The sequence below is a fragment of the Vulpes lagopus genome, chromosome 13 (assembly GCF_018345385.1).
Source record: "Vulpes lagopus strain Blue_001 chromosome 13, ASM1834538v1, whole genome shotgun sequence".
NCBI classification, from domain to species: Eukaryota; Metazoa; Chordata; class Mammalia; order Carnivora; family Canidae; genus Vulpes; species Vulpes lagopus.
The window spans coordinates 46269712-46283550 of NC_054836.1; positions in this window are offsets into that span (position 1 = coordinate 46269712).

The following is a 13839-nucleotide window of genomic DNA, read 5'->3' on the forward strand; positions in this document are numbered from 1 at the left end:
AAAAAATTTACCATATTCTGAGTTTAAGCACAATGTGTGTATGCTAGGGTTTAACAACCATGGTGAGTCCATCTTTAAATCCATCTAATTAATTTCAGTTTTGGCTGTATCTATTGGCTTCTGTAAATAATAACAGGACCACTAGACAGAAAACTCTCAAGTAACCACCTGTAATCCACTTAAACAGTTAGCAATGGCTTCATCAGTACTCATTCAACTGATGCTCACTCTGTATCAAATGTGTGCCAATCTCATCCTCAAGCTCAGGGAATAGAAAAGGGGATAATAGCCTCTGTAATACAATGACAGAGATAAGATAGCTGCTATGGAGCTAAAATGAAGGATATTAAACTCAAAACCAAGACTAAGAAGCAAGAAGACTGATCAGAGCGTTTCAAGAGATGATAGTGGCCTGAAGAAGAATTGTGATAGTTTCAAAAAATATTGAAGAGGTCCACAGGTGAACCTCGCTCACTGAATAGATGGAAATAGCAGGTGGGTAGAGGAGGTAACAGGACCACATGACAATTAGGCCTCTAATTGAGGGTCTGAGTTGGAGAGACACTGATATAGGTGATGTGGAAGCTACAAGAGCTAAAGCCACAGTCCTGACTTCCAGAAAATGTATAATACATTAAGAAAATAAGACATAACAATTTTTTCCCATCTCCCTTAGGTTATTATCTTATTTTTATGAAGCCCTATTCCATTCTCAACATAGAAAAAAAGTAGTAAAAATAGAAGGTAGTGGGCATCTGGGAAGAAGTTTTTGGAAGCTTCAGAAAAATTCCCTTGAAACCCCCACATAATTATTTCAGTCTTAAAGGGAGAGTGGATGAAAAGAATGGGTTGTGTCATTTCCCTATGAGCCAAGTACCGCAAAGCCTAGGTCCCCCATCTAAGAGCTGGTTTAATCTCTATAAAGCGGAAGGAATATCACAGTTTCTGAGAGTACTTTTTGCAAAGTTTAGGATTTATATGCTGAGTTAAACATTTTCATTTAAAGCCTATCTTGCTTAAAATTATATATCTCCTTTTGATATTTAGGTGCATATGTGTATATGTTTGAGAAGCTATCATATCAATGTCCCAAAAAAGTAAAAGAAATGTGTTATTAGGTTTCAGTATGTGCCTTCCATTTCTGCCCTACGTAAGATAAAAAGTGTAAAGATTGCTCTCTAAACCCCTATCACATCCCACATTCTCCATGGGTCCCACCTCAAATTGTAGACAATCTTTTCCTTGACTCTTCCCTATCATCAAGTGCTTTTTCCATACCATCTCTGGGGCCCTGAGTCTGTCCTGGGAGCTGAAAGCTGCTGTTTTCAAGGAGAGGCTAGATCCCCTGTAGCAGGTATTCAGCGTTCTAAGTTGACAGAGAATAAAGGGAAAGGACAACTTGAATCCCCCATGCTGTTGCCCCAGCTTCTGCTTCGTTGTGAATTCACCATCCATCATGGTCCAGAGAGCATCCCGAGAAGGCAGGTGTAGGCAGATTCCCAAAACCTAATTCATAATCCAAAGCCAAGATGGAGATATGGCATGGTCAAGAAATGGATGGGGATTGGAGGGGCCAGACCAAGCAGGAGTAAACATGAGAGTGTAGGGTATAGGTCCAAGTTCTCGAGATGTTGTTTGAAACCAAGGTAGAAAAGACTATTGAAGAAGCACAGCAATTGAGCTAAGAGGCAGTAAGGAATCCTCAAGGACTATTTTAAACACTTTTGCACCACACCTACCCCAAGCAAACACACAGGAGCATTGATATCTTGCCTTCTGAATCACTGAGATGGTACACTGGCACTGTCATTTGCCTTGGGGAGGGAGTCTTTGAGAACAGGACGATAGCTTTGGTTTTCAGCCAAACAGATAACCAGAAGTGTCCCAGCACATAAAGAAAAGGAATCTATTGCTATCTTAGATTCCTTATTCCTTGGGTGAGACATAATTCTAACTCATCATTACCTCTCCTCTCTGATTTTATACTAACTAGGATCATAACAGCCATCTAAGACTTTCCCAGATACCCTATATTCTGCCAATATCTGACTTTGCTACCTTGATTGCTAGGAATTGGGGCAACAATTTAATCTACTATGTGATCCATATGTGAATATGTTGCCAAGGGACATTTTGAGCACTGGTTCACTAGTAGTTCAGAAACTTTGAAGCTTGTTGGAGTTGCTGAGATCAGGACTGTACATCTCCCTGTCACTCTACCCTTCAGAGAGTTAATCTCTCTTTTTTCTCTCTTGGATGCATTCTTCAGATCAAATGGCAAGGGGAAAAGAATTTCTTGGGAAAGTCTAGGTGGTCTAGGAAATCACAGAACCCCCTTTTCTGCTGACATATAAAAGTTACCTGATACAGCAGCATGAATTAAGTCTAGAGCAATGAATTTTCTCTTATTTCAGTGATGATATTGGGCTTATTAATTTCAAATGTACCTTAACATCAGTATTTTTAAGATTCTTTAGAGCAGGGATCCCTGTGTGGCGCAGCAGTTTGGCACCTGCCTTTGGCCAAGGGCACGATCCTGGAGACCTGGGATCGAATCCCACGTCGGGCTTCCGGTGCATGGAGCCTGCTTCTCCCTCTGCCTGTGTCTCTGCCTCTCTCTCTCTCTCTCTCTCTCTCTCTCTATGTGACTATCATAAATAAATAAAAATTTAAAAAAAAGATTCTTTAGAGCATTAAACTTAAAACAGAGTTTAGCGTGATAATACAGAGTATAATGTTTTGGTTCTGATATAAATTTACCATATATAAGAAAAGGAGAGAAAGAAAAGCTGGCAGTTCAGATAAGAGAAAATAATGGACTAAGAAGCTCATATATTTGATAAAGATATAAAAGTAGAAATTGAAATCATTGACATGAACTGAAGACTTTGAAAAATGTTTACTCTGAAACTGAAATTACCCACATATGCCTGGCATCATTTCCTCCGGAATCAGACCCTGCGTTCAGTCTTTGTATTTTCTCCCTAAAGGGAATAATAGTTTCCTTATAGGGTAAGTGTGCTAGATCTAGGGATGGGAAAATAAGATGGACCTGGGGCAATTTATGGTTGGAGATGGTAGTTTATTCAGTCATTCTGGAGATAGTATAGTGGCAGATAAGTAATAGATATCACAACAAAGCACTTAAGCAGCAGAAAGGTGACCAGAAAAATAATAATTATGGTTCACTAGAATAAGATTAATTTCTAAGTAAGCCCTGAGTCCATGATAACGTTTAAAAATAAAAACTAACTGAAGAATGCTAATACTATAGAAGTTGGAATTGAATCACACACGTAAGACTTTAGTGTTACTTATAGTAAGATGGGTTATTTGTTGAACAATTAAGGGAGTTCTACACTGAAGTTTAGCCAATCCAGGTTACCCATGACAAACTGCTTTCCATCTTGTGGAAGTTTTCAAGCACGAAACATTTTGTAAAGATATAGGGTCTATGCTCATCTCTGCATTTAATTGGATTCTTGATTGTTTCAACTAGTACAGGATGGTATGTAGGGATGATGCTATGTATTTCAAAGGTTAGGTCATAGAAGGCTACCTAGTTTTGCCTTTATTACAGGAATATTCCACTTTTGGATCCCTGAGCCATATAAGATGTTCAATTATCCTGGGGTTGTTATGCTTTGAGGAAGCCCAAGCCACATGGACAGACTATGTATAGGCATTCTGGTCAACATTCCCAGCTGAGCTGAGCATTAGAGTCATCCCACCTCAAGTGCCAAATATGTGAGTGTAAAGGTCTCTAAAATATTACAGCCTGATGCCATTTAAGTTACCCAAAGTTTTCAAGTCTTCCTGTGGAGACCTCAGATATCACAAAGTAGTGACAAACCATTCATGCTACATCCTGCCCAAATTCCTCATTCACAAAGTAGGCACTGAATCTGGAGGCAGCGATTTGTTACACAACAATATGTTAATCATAACATCGCTAGACTTTCAGGCAAGAACAAATTATGTGATTAAAGTCTCAGGTATTCATGAAGTGTTGTGCCATATTATTATGCTTTTGATTGTGCTTGGTGTTTATATGTATAATGCATTCCAGACAAAAATCAAGTAGAAAGATAACAACTCAAGAAATTTCTACTAAATATAACCATAGCAGCATGTGCATCAAAAAAATCACGTAAATCTCCTCTCTAAGACTGTTAGTAATTAAAATTCCCAAGAAAATGCCTCAGTGCAGTGACTCTTGAACTTTGATATGTATCAGAATCACCTGAGAAACTTGGTGAAATAGAGAGGCCCAGGCCTTTACCTACTTACTGTGCCTAAGCCTCTCTATTCTTTTTATTTAATTAATTAACATATTTTAGAGAGAGTGAGCATGAGAGGAAGGGTGGTAGGAGAGAGAAAATGAGAGAAGCAGGCTCCCCATTGAGCATGGAGCCTGCTGCAGGAGAGCCTAGGATAACCTGAGCCCAAATCAACAGTCAGATGCTCAACCAACTGAGCCACCCAGGCTCTCCTTCTCTTTGTTAACTCTCCAGGTGACTCTGAAACACATTAATATTTGAGAACCACCAATATGGTGCTATGGAAAGTAAGGAGGGAAAAGAGGGTAACGTAGATAAAATGGCATTATTTCCTGTCCATCTACTCACTGCGTGTAGGAAAATTTTGAAGAGAGGTTTAACTGAAGGAAAAGTAAGTACCCTTATCAGCGTGTCTCAGTTTCTGAGAAGACACTTGCTTAATTGCAGTGCCTTCTCCCTCTGACTTGAGTGAACACCCCACACCCACACACACTTAGCTGTCTGAGGTTATGTGGTCATGCACACTTCATACCACAGGAGAAATAAGCACCAATCTAATTGCCAACTAACTGTGTAGGAGTAGAGTTATCTATCCTCAACACACAGAAGACCCACAGGAGCAATTGCTTTTTTTTTTTTTTAACTCAGTGCTTCTCAACTTTGGCTACACATTAGAATTACCCAGAGAACTTAAAAACAAAACCCATTGCTGTACCCCAGACTATTACAAAAGGTCTAGAGGTGGATCATAGGCACAGGCTATTCATAAGTCTCCCTAGGTGGTTGATAGTCTATCAAAATTTGAAAACCTGTCTCTAACTCAGATTCTCACAAATGAGGCTGTTTCATCTTGAATTAAAAAAGAAATCTGTATCTTTCAGGGCCATCCTTTTATTAGGGTGCTCTTTAACTTGGTATCAGATAAAATGGCTAAAAATGTAAGAAAATGTGCAAAAAAACAAGCTCCAGAAATTTCTATCAATATTCCTATCCCTTCTTTACCATATTGGCAAACAGAATAGACAATTCCTTTCCTGTGCCAGCAATGTCAAGTGAAATTTTAAGCGAAAACATAATACCATTTACACTAGTCCCCCCATTAATACTTGGATATAAATCTAATAAAATCTGTAAAAGATATATATGAAGAAAACTACAAAACTCTGATGAATTAAATCAAAGAAGCATTAAATAAATGGAGACATATTCCATTTTCATGGATAGGAACTCAATATTGTTGCAATGTCCATTCTTCCCAACTTGATCTATAGATTCAACACAAACCCAATCAAAATCCAGGAAGTCATTTTATGGATATTGACAAACCATTTCTAAGGTTTATATGGAAAGGTAAATGATCCAGAATAGCCAACACAGTGTTGAAGGAGAACAAATTGGAGGACTAACACCACCTGACTTTAAAACTTTCTATCAACCTACAGTAATCAAGATTGTGATAATGTTTCCATGAATCCATAAATTATAAAGTCAATTTAATTATATACTTCAAATAGGTGAAGTTTATAGTAAACAATAAAACAGTTTAGAAAGACATAATGTGGAATTAGCATCAAAGCTCTGAAAAAAAAGGGGGCACCAGGGTGGCTTAGGTGGTTAAATAACTAATGCTTGATTTTGGCTCAGGTCATGAGATTGAGCCCCATGTAGGTCTCCATGCTGACTGTGGAGCCTGATTAAGATTCTCTCTCTCCCTCTCCTTCTGCCCTTCCCCACTCCCATTCTCTCTCTTTCAAAATAAAGAAATAAATAAAAACTCTGAAAAAATAAATAGGCAAAAATAAAGATTATTGCTTTGAAAAAATTACTTTAAGGAATGGAAGAAAAAAGCTGCAGGAATTTTTTTCAAAAACGCATGAACTCTACAAAAATAACATTAGTTAAATACATTGTTTACTACTATGCCAGATGTTATTCTAAGTGCTTTATATCATTTTATCATTAACTAACCCTATAAAGTTGATACTATATCCCCTTTTACAGATAAAGAAACTGGGCCTAACTGGATATAAAAGAAATTAAAGGATAGTTTAAAAAAAGAAACTTAAATTCAAAGGAAGATGGTAGTGCTAAAAGAATAATTCAAGGAAATAATAATGCCATTACATAATTGTAAATGTTATTAGAAAGAGCAAAAAACAATGAAGATCCAAAAGTCATTCAGTGATGATCAGAATGGGATTGAAAGCATTAAAGTCAATGCAGAAGAAAAGGAGAAAGAGATTAATGTGATCAGAAAATAAATGATAAATAGATATGGATGACATAAAATGAGGACCAAAGAAAAGGTAATAGTGTTCTGATGGGTGCAAGAGAGAACAGCACAAAACTAAGTTAAAAGCTATTATCTACATTTTCTCTTAGCTGAGGAGGATTTTAAATATAAATGGCACTATCATTAACAAGAATACTAGATAACAATGTCCCTGCAGCTGTACTGAGGATTTTGCACACAGCAACTTGTTTGATCATCAAGACCCTGGAAAGCACACACTGTAATTATGCCCATTTTACAGATGATTCTTAGAAGAAGATGACTATATAGCCCCAGTTTGCCTTGGACAATGCTGACTCACTTGTATGATACATCAATAAGTGAATGTAAATTACCTTAGGCATCATGTCTTCTCAAAAGTGTCAGAATGTGGACAGGAAATTACACAATGAACCTACTTTGAAACTAAGACCAAAGCTGGTAAGTGGCAGAACAGAAACTTATAGCCAAATAAGTCTCCAAAGTCTTTCATCTTAACTGTTTCATTACACCAACTATGTAGAGCTTAAGTGTTTATCACATCAAGTCAAAACTAGTGAAAAGTCATTCTAAGAAATCCTGCATGTCAAAGATAAATGAACAAGTCTACATGCATTTGGAAGAGGCAATCACTTAAAAAGCAAAAATTAATTACTTAATTTAGTAAGTAAATAAAGTCTTAGATTTATTCTCCACAACATTTGATGAAATAAAAACAATTTATATACAGCCAACGTAAAATTAAAGTAGGAAAGCAATGAAAAGCTGCTCTTAGATATACACAAAGAGGCGGGCAGCAAACAGTCAAGCAATTGCTTAAAGACATTCTTCAGCTAATTGAAGGATAAATCAAAATGTAGACTTCACAGATACCAAAGTAAGATACAGAAGGACTGGCAGTCGACAACGAATCCATTTTAAAAATCAAATTATGTATAAATTGATCCAGAAAATATTGTGTGTGAATGAAATATGCATGTTCTATTTCTTGAAAAACTATCACCATATTTAACTCCTCTACTGCATCAAAAATTCCAGTGCATATCAGTTAAAAATTTTATGAGGAAGTGGGTAGAAGAGAGGGAAAGGGAATATATGTGATTCCTTTTCCTATTTTTCACAGAGAGAACTCAATAAATGATGTCTTATTTCCAGTGTTGATAAATTAATGAACTGAGCTTCAATTAAATTACTTGAAGATAAAATAAATAAATAAATAAATAAATAAATAAATAAATTACTTGAAGATACAAAAAGTAGATATTAGCAGAGCAAAGAACTTGTATGTCTTTTACATTATAGAAGAAAAACATCTAAAGAAAACCTTTAAAAGATGAAGAAAAAATGTGAAGATAACGTAAAAACTAAAGAAAATACTGAAAATAATAGGGAAAGACAGAGCAGAGGTAAGAGTCAGGAAGTATATTAAGAGACTAAACACACATGTTCAACAATAAATACAAATGATTGAAACCACTGTCTCATTAAAGGAAAAACACTCTAACAGTGAACAAAAAATAAATAAATAAATAAAACCTATAAATAAATAAACCTATTTACAGAAAGACCTAAAGCCAAAGACTAAAAAATACAAGGAAAAAAGGATGAGAAAAAATATGCAAAAGATACTAGTGGAAAAGAAAAATGGCAGATGTGTCAGGGCCAGCTATCTGCCAACCCAATATTCACGCTTAACTGACTGGCTTAAAGGATTCGCAATTTATGTGGCATGACAATATTCCCAGTTTCCCTTGCAAACAGGAGAGGCCAGAGAATCAAAGCTTTTTCCGGAGCTCCTTTAAAAAGAGTTGAGCTCCCTTTTGTTTTCTCCACTTCCTCCCTTCCACTGGCTGGAATGCCAACAAGATAACACTGGAGTGTCCATTTCCAACCATAGGCTGACCTTAAGGATAGAAGCAATTCACCAAGGATGCTATAGCAGGAATCTACAAGGGGCCTCGGTCACTGATGACACCCTGAAACCACTTCGCCACCCCTGGCCTGCCACTTCCTCTTGACTCTAGTTACTTGGGAGGGAAAACAAACAAACAAAACAAACAAAAGGCCATCCTGCTTCCACTACTCTTCAGATCTCTGTTTCCTATACCCAAAAACAATTCTGAACTCATACAAGATCATAAAATCAGTATAAAACCAAAATCCAATATGGAAAAAAGAGTATTAAATGTGACAGAGAATCTCTTTTGCTGCTTTATATAATCCAACATGAGTGCGTGTCATAAATTTGTGAGAATCTCTTTTGCTGCTTGATATAATCCAACATGAGTACGTGTCATAAATTTCTCTGTGACAATAATACACCAGAATGTATAGAAGAAAAGCTATAGGAAATACAAAGAGACACTTACAGAACTTACAGAATTGCAGTTAGAATGAGAGATATAAGCACATTTTTCTGAGTCTTTGAAAATTCAGGTAGATAAAACTGTTAGGTAAGAAAATGAAGGTTCTAGAGAATACAGTAGAATTAGTGAGGGTGCCCTGACACATATGCATATGAATGTGTTTGTGCGTATGTATATTTAATAGTCTTATAAATAGAATTTCATGGACTTGTTTTTCAATAATCAATTACATGAATATTTTTAAATATTTCAAAATATAGCTTTTTATCTCCAAAGCATATTTCAACAAATAAATAAAAATATGAAATTACATTAGATTGAACAAAAATATCAACATTTAGAAGTCACTCACAGTAATTCTTTGGTCCAAACAAATCAAAATGCATGTTAAATGTATTAAAAGAAATAATGAAAATAAGAATAATAGGCACCAGCATCCACATGACATAGCTAATAACAAATGCAGAGGGAAAGTCATTGCCTTAAACGTGAAAGAATGAAAATAAATGTAAGGCATTCAGTCCAAGGGTTCAGATAAAGAACACCAAAATTACAACAAAAGAAGAAATAGATCAAAGAAGCAGTAGCAAGTATAGCACAAGAAAATCTTCTGGGGAAATTAGGAGAAAAGTACTCAAAGATGATTGCTCAGTGCACAGTTTCTGAAAAATCAGACACAACTGAAATCTCAGTTAATGTGAGGAATGAATAAAATCATGGGAACATCACATATTAGCATTACAGAGAGATACTAAAAATAGCTATTATATTTATTGATATAAAAGCCTACAATATGTGAAATTAAAAAGCAGAATGAAAAGCAGAATGTGTAATATGATCTCATTGGGGAACTGAGGAATACATTAGGAGTTGATATAATTTGTATCTTTGCATTTCAGGTTAGTATTTAGAGTAGGCAAGTTTTGTTGTCATAATTAGAAAAATACAACCCTAAACGCCTGGACTGCTAAATCCCGTTTCCTCTGGTGTCCTCTTTAAAGTAGACCGTTGCATTCCATTTCTTTAGGGATAATATCTCTTAGTCAGTAGAACATGTGCAACCTCTTGCACCTATTAGAGCAAGTAATTACCAGATGTAATGCTGCAGTTATCTTTTCTCTAGGATCCCAACGATTTCTCTCTGCTTTCAAAGCCATTTCCCCTCAGAGGATACTATCATTTCATGTGAATGATGCGGAGCCCTCACCACCCCCTCAGAATGCACGGCAAAAATGAAGGGACTATGGAAAATGAACCAATGTAGAGAATCAGTGATTGCTTCCCATTCTGTGTCTCTACTTGCAAAGCTCTCCTTTACCAAGAGCTCTCTGCACCTTTAAAATGGGGAAGCTTGCACCCATTTGAAAGTAATATTCTGGGAATTAAATGTTGTGACATATGTCAAGCTCCCAGCACAGCGATTAGGTGGATTCCCCATCTTCCCTCCTCCGTATCCTTTCATGCCTCCTACCTCTATGATTAAAACTCCTCTAACCAATCCACGTTTACACAGATTCTAAAAGAGGCATTTAGAGAATCAACGTCCAAGTGTGGCAGTGATGTATCTCACTTAGATACTGTGCGTGGCATTGTATCAAGAGCAAGCTTAGACTGTCAGCTCATTCCTTTGAGAGAGAAGTCATGGGGCACGGGAGGTGGCAGGTCTATTATCATCTCAACCCTGAGAACTTTAGTCTCTGCAGGCTGTAGCACCTTCTAGTATCAGAGGATAAAAATCCCACTCTAGGAAGTTAATTTCCTTTGTCCTAAACCCACACTTAGTCACCATTTTCCACACTGGGTGGAAAAAGAAAAGTTGTGTGCTACATCCAAAGTAATAAAAGCACCAAAACTCAAATTTAAACCTCAAAACTATGATCTGAACTTGGAAGATTAATTCTCCTTACTACTCACTCGGAGATTAATCACACTCTGCCTGTGTCACCTACTGATTTTGTATTATTTTACTCTTGTGATTTAACCTGGAGCATTCTACGGTCTGTTCTCTCCAACCAAACCATGAACGTCCCCACAGCACCTGACAGAATGTATTCTTCGTTTATCAATTGCTCAAGAGGTTGTTTTTCTGACCGATAATAACATTTTTGGTTCAATACAGCATGGACTTTTGAACAGTTTGGACTTGAGTAAGAAAATTCTTAATTTGAAAGGATTGTTCCAGAGGGGAAGGACCCCACTGCAACAGGGGAAGAGGACCATTATCATAGGGAGAATGTTCCTACCAGGAGATGAGCAAGGGTTATGACAGTAAGAGGTTTATGAGGCTGGAAAGAGGCAGGCGTGGAGAAGAGGAGTGAACGGAGTGGTGTGGTCTGATAGCAAAGGGGAAAAAGTTTTCCTGAGGGACCAGCCTGGCCCATTCTAGTCAAGGGCTTATTATAGTTGGCCATGACCCGCAAAGCAGCATCCATGAGTCTGAGCGGAGCCATATGGGAAACAATGGTTACTTGCAGTAATTTGTTTCTGGAACATAAAGAAATGGTTAATTTCTCTGTTTTACCATGGGATCAGGTAAGATTCAGCGTGGTCATAGGATACAAAAAGAAAAGGGGCAGCTTCTGCCCTTTAGGAATTCGGAGACTAAACAGAGCCCAGGAAAATTTACACACATAAAGAAGTCATAATGAAGAAGGAAAGAAGGAAGACAATTAGCATTAATGGATCAGTGTTATTTCATTTAATTCTCCAGTGATGGAGGCATGATTGTCATCCCTGTTAACATGACAAAAGAGAAGCTTCAAGATGTCCATGTGCTCACAGAAAGGAGGTAGCAGAGCCAACTTTGAACCCCGGTCACCCTGACTCCCGAGGTTACCGTTAATACATGAAAATGTCAAATAATGAATGAGTTCTGGGAAGGTCAGGAAATACTTGGGAGCTTTACATAGGACTAAAGAGAAACCTTCAGACTTCCAGACTGGAAGGAAGCAGAACGGCATCCCCACGGAGATGGACCCCAATGACCATCAAAAGTGCATACACAAGAACTAACCTTAAATATCTTGCCTGTAATTTTTATTTCAAAACTCATGAACTCTTCAAGCATTACGGGAAAACAATATATTTGTTTAAGGACATAAATATTGTAGCTAGGGTCCCCATGATAAATGTATGGGGCAGGAAGCTGGCGGGAATTCATGGAACCTTGAGCGTCTCCCTTCCAAGCCTCTCCATCATTCTGTTCACTGAAGATGAAACCCCTGGCACAGGAGCAACTTTCATATTATGAAGGTTAAGGCTTAAAAAACAATGCCCCTACCCGATGGCTCCAAGGGGTTTTTGGCTGATGTGAGACTGATTCTGAGCAGAAAATTTTCATAGAAAAGATGAAGAAGAAACAAATTACCTGGGAAAGGTGACCTTCAACTAGAAAGGGAAGAGGCTGAGAGTGCATGTGAGATGCCATCCTCCAAACTGAATATTTGACTGACATACTGGACGGGATAGCAGAGCCTGGAGAGACAAACTAGGCATGTACCAGGGACACGGGAGGACCAGAAAAATAAAAGGTGAGACTCTCAGACACCGCTTCTTTTCCAAAGCCCCATAGCCTGCCTCAGAAACTAGATGAGTAAATACCTTTTAAAGTAGTTTCTTAGCAGTTTATGCAAACTTCTCTTTTCGTATCTCCAAACCTTGGTCCCATTTACTGAGAGTCTCACCCCAGGAACTGTTGCATTCTTGGGTACAGGAACTAAATGGAGACCCACTCCCCAAAGGTCAGAAAGGCAGAATGAATTATTAAAGCACCCTTCAAAAGGCAGAAACAAATCTAAGGGATGGAGTTGGAGTTTTATTACCCATTTCCATACCTGGAAATTCTTCTTTCAGGCTCTAGTTATATATTTTTTAAAGAAGGCAAGTCTCAGAATTGTGACCCAAATTCCATGTCTGAGTGTCTCCAAAAGGGAGGTAGGTTAACTATGACTTCTTGGTGCTCTGAAAGAGAATAAAACTTCAGGAGATCCAAAGAGAAAGATATGGGGAAACTTCCCTCCCTCTCTGGAGCTACAGGTGCCCAGTGGCTCAAACTCGGTCGTGAGAAAGTAGACACTAGAAATGAGGTCTAGCTCACTGTGGGTCCCAGGAGCACAAGAAGCACCTCTCAGGGCTGAAGAGCTGGCAGGATCAGATTATTAAGACAGCAGCCCCAGGATGAATGCCACCGGCAGGCAACAAAAACTTCTGGCTTGGAGTTGGGTGTTAGAGATTTGCGGTCCTCCTGAAACAGGGTTTCTCATCCCTGGAGGCACATTAGAATCACCTGGGGGACCCTTTAACCCTCCCAATGCCCAGGCTGCACCTTAAAACAATCTAATCAGAACCTTGGCATCCACACATTAGTGTCTTATAAAGTACCCGTAGGTTAGTCCAATGTGTAGCCAGGACTGAAAACCTCTACTCTGGTGAGCAGTGAACATATAAAATATGGGACTTTCTTTGAGAGGGCTCCCAGTTTCAATAGGGAACACAGAGCTTTGAGGCTCACTGTTTGCCATCTGTCAGTAAAACATTTATTAAGGTTTATGTTGGGGTGGTGGCAAGATGGAGATTGCTAGGCTGCCACTAATGATATACTTAGCAGAGACTGGAGCTCTCAAAACAGCATAGGGCCACTATATGGGAAACTGGGCGGGCACTGCCTTGAATCAGCCCCTCAGCGCTGTTAGATAGTCAAAGCAAAGTTTCTCTACTGTACCACAACTACTTGCTGGGTTTGTGATTGTTGTTTTTATGGGCTAACAACTAATTAATAAAACTAAAATAGTGACACTGTCAGTTGTGAAAATATTCTCCAAATGTTTTCTTCTCAGAGCTTATAGAAGCCTTGATCCATCCCAAATTAACTTGGGGGCAAGATGTGAGATAAAGGCCAAGGTCTGTTTTCTTTTCCATGTGG